This window comes from Lytechinus pictus, chromosome 1, assembly GCF_037042905.1.
Source record: "Lytechinus pictus isolate F3 Inbred chromosome 1, Lp3.0, whole genome shotgun sequence".
Classification (NCBI taxonomy): domain Eukaryota; kingdom Metazoa; phylum Echinodermata; class Echinoidea; order Temnopleuroida; family Toxopneustidae; genus Lytechinus; species Lytechinus pictus.
In genome coordinates, this window is record NC_087245.1 from 5,609,979 (window position 1) to 5,626,081 (window position 16,103).

Consider the following 16,103-nt stretch of genomic DNA (forward strand, 5'->3'; position numbering starts at 1 on the left):
GCAGGAATATTGCTATTGACAAGTTTTTTCAAAAGCCAAGTAGGTTGAGAATCTGTTAAAGAAGTGGCATTAGACATATTGCTCACAATGCGTTTGATATTATCCTCACTGACAACCTCAAAACAATTCAACATACTTTCATGAAAAGAACTGACTTCCTGACTATCTACACTTCTTGGTTCAGGTGTATTTGTGACATTGTTGCGGATATCACTTATCTTCTTGACAAAGAACAAAGAAAAACGATTTGCTAGATCAAGAGGATTATCATACACAGGGAGAAATTTAACATTCTTGTGGAGCAGATTATTAACAACATTAAAAACTGTTTTGACATTGGCTTTACAGAGTAACTCCGTATAGTATTTTTGCTTAGCCTTAACTATGAGGTCGTTAACATGCTTGTTAGCTAGCCTAAAAGATGTGTGATCAGTGTCTGAAGAACTTTTGATCCATTTCCGTTCAATCCGTCTTCTTTCTCGACGCGCAGTAAGGATTTCCTCGTTGAACCAAGGATTGCGAACCCTTGTGGAGCGGAGACATGATTTCTGAGGAGCAAACTCATTAACGCAGGCTGCTACAGATGTGTTATATGCAGTAAGAACTGAATCAACATCACCAGCCGAGGACAAGTCATTAAGTTTGTCAATCAGTGCCTCACTAAATCCTTCGATGTCCATTTCCTTGAAGTTCCTGAAAGTCCGCTTAACTTTCTTCACCGCCGGCTGAGGATACCTGAGTACAAATCGGATGCAGTGATGATCAGACAAGAGACTATGATGAATGACAATGTCTTCAATGATGCAGCCATGACGGGTAGGACAGATGTCTGCAGAGGATTGTCCTTGATGATAACTACTATCTCTGGTCATTACAAGGTCCAAAGTGTGACCCATGTTCTGGGTAGCTGTAACATGCTGTAACATGTTGAACCAAGCTTGCAGATTCTATGATGGATAGGAACTGAGCTACATCAGACTTTGACGGTTTATCGACGTGAATGTTAAAGTCCCCAAGAAGAAGAACTCGCCCAGCCAATCGTGATATCTCAGCAGTAAGATCATCAAATTCTTGAAGATCAAGTCTGCTGTACGGAGCTGATTCTGCACAGAAGGTGGTGGTCGGTAGACTACCAAGAAATGCAATTGACCTCCATTGCTAACAACGTGTGCTAGCTCAAATGTAGAATAAGTCAGAGAGTCATCCATTTTCAGCTGTAGTTGAAGTGGAGACTTAAAAATAACCGCGATGCCGCCATGAGGATCTGTTGGTCTTGGAGCATTCACAACCGCATATCCAGCTGGTAGGCATTCTGCGATGACGACTGGATCTTCTGCTCGAAGCCATGTTTCTGTTATAATCATTACATCAATATTGTGTTCAGAAATATAATCATTGAGTAGGAATGTCTTATTACGTACAGAGTGAGCATTCCATAAACATATCTTTAAACAGGACTCATGAACCTTTTTATTATTGGTATCAATTAACAACAATCAAGTTATGATGATTAATTCCCTGCACAGAAGATTTGTTTATCAGACTAAACTGAGAGATACCAGTAAGTACTGGGATTCTACGTTGCTTTCTACAACCTCCCCGTTTCCCACGATGAGCTTTCCTTTTTAGTTTACGATTTATTCCTAACCTCTTAATATTTATCAAAACATCAGGATGGAGGAAATGGTGTTGTAGTTTAATGGGTAAAACATTACATTGGAAAAGATCAAGTCTAGTGTAAGATTTACCAACTACATCATGAACAATATGTCTGTCATCTGTGAGTGCTTGTGTACAATTCTTAGAGAACAGAGGTCCAGGATTTGGACTGACATCACCAGATATAAGTATTCTCAACCTAAAAGTGGCATTCGAGTTGGAATAGTACAACATATGTGATCCAATAACTTTCACTTTGGATGGTGATATTACACTACAAGGTCTATACTGTAATACTACATGACAATCAACAACATGTACACTGGCCAGTGTAAGAACCATAACAAAGGTGACAACCCTGATAATCTCCATTGTTAAACCAAATCACATTCATGGACAGATAAAGAAAGAATGACACGGATGGTTGACATTGAATAGTCAAGTACATTGAAAGAAACACAGTATGGCAGCAAGTACAAACTCACCTAACATGTACAGCATAGGTATATGCAAAAAATCAAAGTCAATCACTGACAATACAATATATCAAAATCACTCAAAACTTGTCTAGCAGCTTCTATGACATACAAAGACTCATTTATATACAAAAGATAAGGTAACATAAATAAATAACACAATTAATCTTAATGCAAAGACAGAGCAAAAGAGAGTCGCCAGCTAAGCGCACACCTCTGATTCTCTGAGACATTTTAACATAAATTTTTCAAGAAATTTAATTCTAACATGATTACAGATTTTCTAACTTCAAAATTCTTCTTTTCTTACGGGTTCATTGAATTTGGTAATTGTCATGATTATAGGATCAGCATCAATTTGTTTTTTATTGGGCATGTATAATATACCTTGCAAGTATATTACTTTCTATATACAGGTGTGGGTGTGGGAGCATGTGCGTGTGTTTGTTCCTGAGTACAATTAACAGTTGTGGCAAAAGAAGTTTATCAAATGATTCAATGATTAAAGCTTACTATTTGTCTACCATTGATATTATATTTTTAAAGGTCATATCAAACATATACAAAGAAGATGGTTAAAAATACAAGAACATAAAAAAATATCAAAGAATAATGAAATACATTTAAAAATTGACTTAAATATTAAATTTAAGGGCCAAACATTTATCATAATGATACAAATGCTATTTGTACCCAGAATAATATTTTTTAGGAGCAATTATGAAATTATAGCACATTTTTGCAAAATATGCATAAATTTGCATAATTAATTAGCCGCAAACAGAGATAACAAATTTTCCTGAATGGTATATGTTAGGTGCCAGGTAAAATTGGCAGAGGTAATAATGGCAGAGGTAAAAATGGCAGAGGTGAAAATGGCAGAGGTAAAAATGGCAGAAGTAAAAATGGCAGAGGTAATATTGGCAGAGGTAAAAATGGCAGAGGTAAAAATGGCAGGGGTAAAAATGGCAGATGTAAAAATGGCAGAGGTAATAATGGCAGAGGTGAAATGGCAGGGGTTATAACGGGAGAGGTAAAAATGACAGCTCTAGGTAAAATATGGCCAGTCTTAAACCCCCATGCAATGAATTGTCAAAAAGCCCCCGCGTGTAAAATCCTGAAGATTTTTCCACATTTTAACATTGGTACAGATCCATTTAAGCAAATGACGACATAACTGTCGAAAAATATTTACGCTTGAGTGAGCACCACTTACTTTTGAAAAGTTATTGAAAAATGGGGTGCTGGTTTGTTAAAAAGCCGAGAAAAAAAGTTTTCAATCCAAAATTAAAGGGGATTTGGTTAAGGGGGAAAATGACACAAAAATTCTTTCAACTAAATGAAGTTCTTTTAGGTCAGAAAACGAATTACAACAAAAATAATAACAATTAGATAATAAACAATGTTTTTTCTTCTGTTTGAAAAATAAGAGATTTGTATCAAATCTATACATTTTAGCATACCAAGCTAATTACCAAGAGGGTGCTGCTTATGGTGTACAAAATACCCAACAGTACTTCCGCTTCCAAGGGTTATGACCATCAAGGCGTTTATATCATATTGGATGCAGTGGTTAAGGTTCAGGGTCTTCTTTTATGCAAAGAATCTGAACCAGACGGTCCCCCTCGATCGACCCCAAATTGGTTTACCAGTCAAAACAGGATTATTATTGATTTTCATAATCAGTTACATATTCAGTGCCAAGCCTGGGAACGCATGCTTATTGTCATTCAAATATTTAAAAAGAATAGTACAGATGACATTACAAATAAGGACATAATATTTAACCACAATCATCCGTGACAATTTCAACGTCTAAGCTTTCCCCGCTATGTTCTCTGTGTTTTTCTCCGCCCCCGTAACCCTCTCTGTCTCACCACCTCTCTTATGTATACTCTTCCTCCTTTTTGCATCGGTAAACCTGGCAAAACTTTAGATATAAAAAACCAGCCAGACAAAAAGGAATGTTATGAAATGATGAATGAGAATAGTGCAGTTTCATTTTTCTCCTGATAAATTGAATGAAAAAAATCTGTCGTTTGATTTCTTTTTAAAAAGCGTTCACGGTACACCTCCAACGAATTCGTAAATAGCATTGTTAGGCCGATGAAGACATAATGATGATGAAATGCCTAACCGTGACATGCACTTCTTATTTAATGTATGTACATGCGGGGGCTTTTTGACAATTTATTGCATGGGGGTTTAAGACTGGCCATATTTTACCTAGAGCTGTCATTTTTACCTCTCCCATTATAACCCCTGCCATTTTACCTCTGGCATTATTACCTCTGCCATTTTTTTTACCTTTGCCATTTTTACCTCTGCCATTATTACCTCTGCCATTTTTACTTCTGCCATTTTTGCCTCTGCCATTTTTACCTCTGCCATTTTTACCTCTACCATTTTTACCTCTGCCATTTTTTTTAACCTCTGCATGCCATTTTTACCTCTGCCATTATTGCCTCTGCCATGTTTACCTCTGCCATTTTTACACCGAGCCATATGTTATGTATGCAGGATTTTGCAGTATCCATATCGGTGAAAGCGAATATTATAAAAGAATATTGTAGAAATAAGATTATAAATAGTCAATTTGGCAGCCATTTTGTTTATGCAAATTAGGTGGTAAAAACATGAAAAATTGGCTTGGGAACCGGTCTCATCAGATTCAGCACATTCAAATTAGGTGAAAAAGACCGGTTCCCAACTTTTACCCCAAAATGCTTCTTTAACTCAAATTTTCCCCATATTGGTCTTGTCTAATACGTAAGCACGCGCAGAATATAGATACGTACACCCATCCGAACTATACGTAACTGATCCGCACACTTAATTATCATTAAGTAATATTAAAGTTTTGATATATTCAAATGGGCTTAATAACTTTTTTTTACAAGTTTATAGCCGCTTTTGTCACTTTCGAAGGATACTACCGAAACAAATATTCATTGTAACTTTCTTGGTTATTATTCTATCACAATCTGCTATAATAGCTGTCGAATTGAAAAAAGATGTTTTGCAAAAATCCTTAAAAGATTTTCAGATTTTCATTGTCAAGAGGAAACTGGCATGAATTACAAGGTAACGAAAGGATGTACATTTATTTATGAAATATGTGTTGAGAAAAGCTTAAAAGCTCATATTTCACAAAATAAATGGAGGAACATTTTTTCAAAACCAGTTGTTACTTTGGAAAAAAATTATATGGTTCCTTTTAAATGTTCTTTGTCAAGAACATTAATGTATTAACAATATAAAATTATTCATAATATCCTTGGTGTTAACAAGTATCTAAAAACTGTAGGTATATTACATTCTGATTTGTGCTTCTTTTGTTCAAAACAGTCTGAATCTATTGCCCATTTATTTTGGGAATGCCCATTCACTCGTCGATTTTTAAATGATTATGAAAAATTCACTCTCAAAAGCGGAATAATGTTTTTGTATTTGGTACACCATGTGGAGATTATTCTTCTTTTAGTTTTGATATTTTATATGATAAATTTTCAACTAGGTATTTAAATGGTTATTTCTCGTTTTCATCATTTTCAAAGAAATTAAAATATCAGCATGAGCATGAGAACGCATTATGAACACGCAACAAAATAAGTTTATTGTTCATCTTGATGGGTCGAGGCATTTAATCTTTTTTTCCCTATATTTTGTTTGCTATACATGTATAATATTGTTTGTAATGCACTTTGCACTTGGTTTTTATGATTCGTGGAGATATACTGAATAAAGACTTTCTTTGACCCCCCCAGCAAGCACATTAAGGTAAACATTTAATTATAAAAACAAAACATTCTAGCTCTCAGACTTGATGAAATGCGACTGAAGCAAATTCCGATCCACGTGGGTTTATATATACGGATGGTGCGGACGCCAGAGGACGCCGACACGGCGCAGACACGAGCGTAAATTATCCGTATCGTCCGTAAGTCATCCGTTGCATCCGCAAGTCGTCGGTTACATGTGTCAGAGGGTTAGCAGCGGATGGGCTTATCCACAGGTTTTACCCGTAATATCCGTAATTCATACGTAACATCCATAACTAATCCGTATCGACCGCAGAAAATAGGTAACTTTTGCACAAATTTCCGTTATTGGGGGAAAAAATTACGCATTTTCATTACCCAAATATACGCAAGCATCCGCAGGTCCGTAACACGGCCGTGCATGTGACCTAAGCATTAATATAGCACATTGACTATTGTTTGGGCTAGTGTCAAATGCCAATGGTTATGAACGCTTAGTACTCTTCAGCTTGGATATGATCAAAAGAATATTTAAAAAGGAATATATAAATAATCATCAATAAGAAATGCTTATGTCAGTGAATATGAAAACCACCTAGATCGTGGTTTATCTCAAATGACCTTTTACTGCTCACACAAGTGCACGGGAAAGATGGGCTGAAATATTGTTAAGTCAAAAGAAACTGGGATCAATTACCGGAATATCACTCTATTGTATTTCCTTATTCTGGTGCATATGCAGATTTTCATTTGCTAACCTCACAATGCCCTCAACATTAACCAACATCCCGATCATCTTTATTTTTATTATCAAGCATGAAATATGATCCAACTACAAATGTCATCTCTTCTAATGACCAGATTCACGGTTGAATTTAGATTGCAATATAATGAATCTAAATTATCGCACGAATTAAGTTGTATTGATCTTTTACCTTTTTGGTTGGAGCGCTCCGTTTGGTTATTGTAAGGATACTCAATCGCATCAACACTGTCGTCACTTTTCAAAAGTCTGCTCCCTTTCTGAGAAAAATGTGTCCTGATCGGAGTGTTAATATTGAAAAGTAAAAGGAAGATTGTCATGGCTGCCATAGATGCCAATCCACAGAGTTTTCTCTTCCAATGCCGCATTATTACCTTCATGAACAAATGAATATATGTTTAGCGATTACAATACAGTGCCCCTCCAACGCTTTGTCTCCTCGGGTCACGGTCCGCCACTACGGATAGCCGAAGAATGGTTTCAAGTTTGAACTTGCCATATGTGGGCATGCATTCAGTATTCTGCTGATGTAAGGTTAAATATAGGCCAAATGCTATTACAGAGAGCAGTCATATTTATGGATTATGAATACGAATGGTGCTGCAAAAATGTGATATTTATGGAACTCAGTTAATAAAATCAAAGGAAAAAAATGCTATGTGGGGAGGATAAACAAATGATAAGGTTGTTTATGATTTTAATTAGTAACATATATTCATGAGCCACATGAGATTGATAAAATCATTATTATTGTTATTATCATTATTATTATATGATTCACAAAAAATGACAACGGATCCATTTGCACAAAAAGGGTATAAACATGAAGGACCAAAAGAAGAAAATAGGTCCATAATGATAACTATTGATAATAAAAAAAACAAAAAAAACACTTAATAGTCATAATTATACATGAGGCCCAATCAACTAACATGGACTTACAATTAAGATTAACAAAAAAGTTATGGTGTATGAGATGGGGGTCTTGAGTGAAAAATCACCGTACCAAAATGCAACTTTTTGAGAATTTGTATTAAATGATATATACTGGTATATAGCAGAAAATCAAAGTGACTGTGAGATTTTGAATTGATTAAAGTATCGAAGTCACCAAATAATAATAATAATAAGAGATACACAAAGAGTAACAATTTCAAACGGCAGAATAAACTCTTCCATGGAAACAGAAAGAAATTCTTTCGTGAGCTGGATTCAAAGATGACTGAGGCGAAAGATGTTCCATCGGCAGGTGATATGAAGAACTACTGGAAAGAACATTGGGATAATGATATCACTCACGAAGAAACTCCCTGGATTCAGTCGGAAGCAGACAAAATTAATGGTCCAATGTGCCAGCTCAGCAGCCAGTAGACCTGACCTTACCTGAGCTATAAGCAGGGGCGGATCCAGCCTTTGCCAATAGGGGGGCCCGGAATTTTTTTTCAGCCACATTTTCCCCGATCGGTCCCTCGAAGTTAATTTTTGTTTGTTTATATAAATATATATATGATTTCTCTTATTGTTTTGTTTTTGCTTTAATTTGCTATTATTTACATTGTTTGTTCTGTTGCTTATTCTATGATTTGCTTTATTTGTTTTGTTTAGCAAATAAAAACTGAAGAAGGCCAGGGCTGAAAGCTTTACAACATAGTGTATACTTTGCTTCATCCTTGATTCTTCTCTACTCTTCGCACATAAATTTATATTATAAACAATTATCAAAGCGATTGGTACATATATCCACGCCTCCCTCGTTATATAGATATATCATAAACCTTATTTAAAAAGTGCAATCGAGCTTTTTTTATTTTATGTATTTTGTCTTAAAATTTAAAATTTTAGGGCAATGTTTATGATCCTAAACGAGATGTGTATCCAACTAAATAATTGCTGCGAGCGCGAAGCGCGAGCAGAAAATTTTAATTTACGTTTTGATCTGTTAACGGCACCTTGTTAGCCATGAAGACGTTACATATTTCAACTATCAAATAATGCGAGCAAGAAGCGCGAGCTGAAAATTTCAATCTTTTTCACCTAAAGAATGGAAAAGGAAAAGTTTAACTAAATAATTGATGCGAGCGCGAAGCGTGAGCTGAAAAAAAATCGAGATTTAAACTCGAGATATTTTGTAAATCATGAAAAGGATGAGTTATTGGAAATCTTCCTACATTAATAATGCGAGCGCAAAGCGCGAGCAGAAAAAAAATTTATTTATTTTTAATATACGTTTTGATCTGATCAAAAAAAGGATCTGTTAACAGCTGCTTGTTAGCCGTGAAGACGTTACATATTTTAACTATCAAATAGTGTGAGCGCGAAGCGCGAGCTGAAAATTTTGACATTTCTACCTGAAGAATGGAAATTCTAAGCACTTTTTGTAATCGTGAAAAGGACAAGTATATAACTAAACGATTGATGCGAGCGCGAAGTGCGAGCAAAAAATTCTTGACATCGCGTATTGTAAATCATGAAAAGGATGAGTAATTGGAAATTTCCCTACGTTAATAATGCGAGCGCAAAGCGCGAGCAGACAATTCTTTATATTGTGATCTGAAACTGGATAATGATTTAAATAGAGAACATTCTGCGGATCTGAATAAACGCGTGTTTCAGATTTCGACCTGGTATTTGGGTATTCTAAATACCTTTCTTATCATGAAAATCAATAAAGCGAGTGCAAAGCGCGAACTAAAAATATATGATATTCCCATCTAAAAAAGGGTCAATTTAAGCTCTGTATTTCAAGCACTTTGTGGGTAAATTGTGAGGTGGATATGGATCACAGTGAAAAAAGAGCTGATATGTTTCATTAATATTACTTTGAGTTTTTATATAGGACCGGGATATTCTATAGGGACATTGTCATCATATGAAAATGATGACTATCTTCCTATTTCTCTTCTTAAACATGATAGCGCGAAATCTGTTAATATTATGGCCTGAAAACTGGACGTTTAAAGCACTTTTGTAATTATGAATAAGATGCATGAGTTGAATATCTTTCAACAATCAATGTGAGCGGAAATCGCGACCCGAAATTTTTGATAAACTGTTATCAAAATTGGGGATGTTCATAACTCACCCATCAAAGTGCGAGCGTGCAGCGCTAGCTGATAAATTTTGACAATCTGACCCGAATAGGGATATTTTGATAACGTATTATGGAATACAGGAAAATAATAGGTACCTGAAAAATCGAATTTTGCGAGCGCGCAGCGCAAGCAGAAAATGTCAATATTTAGACCATAAAACATATATTTTTTACAGAGCATATTTTAGAAATCAATTTGTAAATCAAACAAAATAATGAAAGTTCAATTTCCGAGCTGAAATATGTTTTGTATATTGACTTCAAAATTTGATATTTTAAGCTCCACATTGAGTAAGATATGTAAATCACCTATAAAATGCGAGAGCGAAAATTTTATATCCAGACATGAAAGATTTTTAAAATAATTTTCCAAGTCTTCCCCTCATCTTATTATTTTCACTCGTCTTCCTCCTCTTATGTTTCCCTTTTTTCTTTTTTTTTTCTTTCTTTCCCCCTTTTTTTTTGTTCCGCCAATATTGGGGGTCCGGGCCCCCCTGGATCCGCCTATGATAAGGAACACTCATAACTGGAAAAGCCCTGGACCAGATGGTGTACAAAACTTCTGGATAAAGAGGTTTGGTAGCATCCATACTAATCTAATGAAAATCATCAATGACATTATCAGAGGGAACAGGACTATTGAGAAATGGCTGCCAATAGACCAGCTCGTAGTTACTTCTGGGACAATTTTGGTCAAATGACCTTTCATTTCTTTCATTAAGATAGGTAGATTTCAAAGCAAGATATTACGTATGCATGCCTTACATAGCGGGATGAAGAAATTGAATAAACCAGGTGACTAGAATAGCACATCAATGAACACTCTATGAAGTTATTTGTTGCATTTCTACTTTGAATGCATACTAGAGGATGTTGTACAATGTACTTGGCAAACTGTGAAATATACCAGTCATTCGTGGACGCATTTTTTTGTGTATGTGACTGAAAAACACAATTCAAAAGAATATATGAATAATCAAGACATCGAATTTGGTGCTTATCTCATTAAATTTTAAACCACCATGTCACTTTAGTACAAATGACCTTCCTTTGATCATGCGCAGAATCTTCTGATCATGCGCAGAGTGGAACTACGAACTGGCTTATTGGAAGGACCTATCTACTATACAAAGGCAAAGACCCAAAACAACCTAAGAACTATGGTCCAATCACTTGCCTCAATACTATGTATAAGCTGTTGACATCAACGCTTGCCATGCACATCGAACGACACATCGATGATCATGACATAATGGAGGTCACTCAGAAAGGTTGTCGGAAAGGAAAGAAGGGTTGTAAAGATCACCTAATGACAAACAAAGCAATAATAGGTAATGCTCGCCAAATATCTATCCATGGCTTGGATAGACTACAGGAAGGAATTTGACAGCGTACCACATAGTTGGATCATCAAAGTTCTAGAGATGTATCACATCAATCCACACATAGTCAAGTGCATCAGCAGGTATGAAACAATGGAGCACTACTCTTTCGCTTACGATAGGGACCCGTTCGATGAGTGGAGGGGGTCCGAATCAAGAGAGGAATATTTCAAGGAGATTCACTATCTCCTCTTTTATTCTGCTTAGCTCTCAATCCAGTATGCTCTCTCTTACACGCTACGAGTTATGGCTACAGATACAAAGGGCACGATGTATCTACGACAATAAATCATCTGATATATATGGATGATATCAAACTCTGCAAAAAATGACGATGAACTTCACAAGATGATAGCAGTAGTTAAACACATCAGTGATGACATCAAGATTTCGTTTGGTATAGACAAGTGTGCCAAAGTTACATTTTATACGAAGAAGGAGGGTAAAAACAGGCGACATGTTTGTGCAAGATGAGGAAACATCAATCAAGGAACTGACTAATGATTCGACATATAAATATCTAGGCATAGCTGAGAATGATGTCATTAGTCATAACACAATGGAGAAGGCAACATCAGAATACAAAAGAAGACTCAGGCTGATTCTCAAATCCGAACTGAATGCCAAAAACAAGATTGAAGCGATCAACACTCTAGCCATTCCTGTGCTTAGATACAGTTTTGGTATTGTTAACTGGAGACTAGCTGATATATGTGGCCTAGATGTTATGACCAGAAAGCAATTAACGATGCACAGATTACATCACACAAAGGCCGCAATCGAAAGGTTGTACCTACCCCGTGATCTTGGAGGAAGAGGTCTACAACAAATTGAGATGGTCTGGAACATGGAAGCAACGAACCTCGCCAACTACCTATCCAATCCACCTGATATACTGACGAGTATATCCCTCGATTATGATAAAAGTCAAGCAATATACTCCATTAACAAGCAAGCATCTATCTTATTGGCACAACATCGACTGACACTACCCTACGGTGAAAAAGAGAAGGCAAGACTTAGATGCTCCTTTCACAAGAAACTTCAAGAGCAACTTAAATCCAAGCGACTTCATGGCCACCATGAAAAACAGACGCATCGGGAGTTCGTAGACCAGAAAGACTCCCATCAATGGCTTAAGTCGGCGGGACTAAGAGGTGGTGAGGACCCGTGCCTACGAAAAATCTATCCTCAGAACAGACACAGACGACACTTGCAGGAAGTGTGGAAAAGAGACCGAAACAATCATGCATTTGGTATCAGCATGTTCGACTCTTGCTGGAACTGAGTACATCACAAGACATGACAATATTGGCAACTACTGAAGGATCGCGGTAAAATGACATGTGATCACGCTTGGGAACATCAGCCACAAACGATCACCACGATCAATAACAGCACCATATATTGACACTGTGGCATACTATTACTAACGGATAGAACCATCAACTGCAACAAGCCGGACATCATCGTCAGAGACAACAACGTAGTAAATATCATTGAGGTCTCTGTTCCCCATGATATCAACATTGCTGTAAAGGAAAGAGACAAACGGCTCAAGTATCAAGACATAAGGTTTGAGATCGAGAGGATGTGGAACGTGAAGGCAGAGGTCACACCAGTCATCATTGGTCACTCAGGAATGGTGAAGAAGGGAATGGAAGCCTGCATAACCAAGATCTCTCCTCACCTTCGGATGTACGACATTCAGAAGGCAGCTATCTTGGGTACAACCAGATTGATAAGACTCTCGGACATTAGTAGTGTTAAGTTCCTAGTTGCACTTGAAATTAATTGGTGCTTTTTGTTAGAGCAAAGTTATTCAAGAAAAATACGGACTTGATCCTGTTTAGAGGAGTAATAATAATAATAATAGTAATAATAATTATAATAATAATGATATTAATGAAAACATACATTATGAAAATGATGATGATAATAATAATAAAAAATAGTAACTAATATTAATAATACTGAAAAATAAAATAATGATTATAATAATAATAATGATAATCATAACAGTCAAGGCATTCCTCTGAAATGGTTGAAAGGTTAAATCTTATTCATCCACTCACTCACTATTACCTGCCTTCAACATCCATCTCTTCTTTCTTCCTCATATTATCTTTGACATCAACAATTCACCCCTCATATTCTCTGATATCACTCCTCCTTCTACCCCTCCCAACATTCTCTTTGCTACGTTTACTACCCCTCCCCCATATTAGTGCCTATCTTTTTTCTGCTCATAACTAGTTCCCAATCCTTCCCTCAGTGAAGGTAAATATACAATAATGCATACATAAATCATATTGTGAACAATGTGACATCGTATTTAGCAATAAGCACACAAATTTATTTCCTATGTTCTATGCAGCACAAAAAGTCTTGAGCACAGCAAATTATTTTTATCATGGAAAAAAATAATAAAAAAACAAAAATACTGTGAGGAAATATTCCTAATGGCATGTCAACACAATACAACATTTCACAATTTAAGTACATGTATGCAGAAAATATAATAGGAATGTGACAACTGAATATGACAATAACTTTAGTCAAGAATGCATATACAGGTAAAATAATACTAACTTCCACAAATAAAATTTAGATGAGGATTGTGTTGCCAACCAACGTTACTTTGTGTGAACAGCACCAGGAAAGTACAGAACATGGAGAGAAGTAGGCCTATGTTGATGCTTGCATGGAAGGAGAATCAATTTGATCAATCATTCTTTTTCTTTCAAACTGAATCATATTGTAATACTTGGCCTTCTCAAGAAAGATCCCATCCTGTAACATAAAACTCTTAATCAGCCATAGATACAGAACTTCAAATCAATTATCAATTCATGGGCAAATTAAATATTTACTAACATATACAGGATAATAACTAGACCAGAAACCAAAAGATAAAATCAACAACTCAAGATAGACAAATTATTATTCTTTTTATGGTTGAAACATCAAAGATAATATTGTCTGTGATGTGCCCTTTTCTGTTTCAGACATCAAATGTTTCCATTGATATACTATAGGCAACAGTGTTTGATGATAGTAAGAAGCTCTCCTTCAGCTGTGCTGTTATTCAGCACAGCTGAATATATTTACAGTTGAGGCCAGAAGTTTACATACACCCAGGAAATTCGTTGACACTTGCTAAACATAAAATTTTTGGTATCTTCTAAATATTTGTGCTATCATGACAAATTTGATATCAAACAAATTAGTATATCATGCTCCTTCATCACGTTGCTTTGTCATCAGGAGCTGAAAAATATTTAGGTGTCATTTTTCCCCAAAACTCTTCATATTTTAGACAAATTAAAAATAAAAACTTGACAAAAACACTTCATATTTGTGCTAGTTACTTCTCAACACAAACATTTCAGATTACACTTTTTGTTTAGTGGTGACATATCATGATAGAAAATATAATATAAATCATAGATTTGGCATTTATATATTTCTGTGAAAACGATGTTTGAAAATATAATAACAAACGATAGAATACATTTGGCACAAGTATTACTTGTTTTAAAGAAAATTCCACCTGAAATATACTTTAATCCCAACTTCATCCCAATCATGTGAAAGAACTTAATATGCTCTTTCATTTGATACCACATTCATCATGGTAATATTTATATTTCTGAAGATATAGTAAATTTTTCAATGTTTGACAAGCGAATAAATTTCACTGAATTCCATGGGTGTATGTAAACTTTTGGCCTCAACTGTACATTGTGTAAAATATATGCTACACACAAAGCTATTATGCTTAATAATATAATTACCATGAGGACTGGAAATTACACGAATAAGCACAGCTTATTCTACAACTTCGCAGTTTGAATACATGGCATATATATGTATCATTGAAATATGTTTCATTATTTGGGACGAATGTCTGTTAATGAATGTAATGATAAATTTGAATATTTTTTTTTTATTACACATGATCTTCAGCCTTTGGTCTAAAAACAGAATGTCACTTAATTGTGCTATAAACATAGAAGTGATTACAATAATAAAGCTCTATGGTTATACCTAATAACTTCAAATTTTAAGCCTCTCAAGTTTTGGTCACCTCCAAAAAAAGTGAAAGTGTTAAACACTATTCCAGTTCAACGGGCCTTAAAAGAGAGGGAGAACAAAAATCATGATAAATGTCTTCACAAATAAAATTTTAATTAAAAAAAGAATCAATGGGCAAAACAGTCACTACAGATTTGCAAGATTGTAATGTCAGATAATACACAAAATATATTTCATATAATTGAACATTTACAAATTTAAAGCTTTTACTCAGCCTTAAAGATGCCATCATTTTAAGACAATTTATGAATCAGACATCAATGCAGAGGTTATAAGTGATAAATAAAATAATAAATAGCAGTAAAGGACGTTTTAACCTGGCAATTGTTCACTAGTCCTGTATTGATTGCACAGAAACATTGTTAGTGCTAACAGAGGCCCTGTTACAATCATTAATGTGGCAGCAATGCCTAATGTTACGACTATGCATTACTTACATTTTGAATTAAATATTTTAACTTCACAATCCAATAGATGTGACTGGGCTTACTATCATCGCTTTGTTTATAGGCTAACAACATTTCTGTGTGGCCGGCAATGAAAAGCAGTACAAAGTTTACTTGGTCCATTTTCTCTTTTATACTGCTTTTGCAAATATGAGCAAACCCAATAATAGTTCCATGACCGTCTGCTCTACAAAAGTCAGGTTTAGCAAAGCAAACAAAGGCATGACTGCTTGAATGGGATTAAAGTTATAATTTTACAAAATTAAAGATAAACAAAAGGATAGTATGTAGATCATAATAAGTGGCTAACAAAACCAAGTAGGAAAGGCATACAGTAAATAAATTCTTCAAATCTTTGATGGAGGTTAACAGCTCTTTTAAAGATTTTTACAAAATTGTTTCAAAATGAGAATGTTATTACACGATA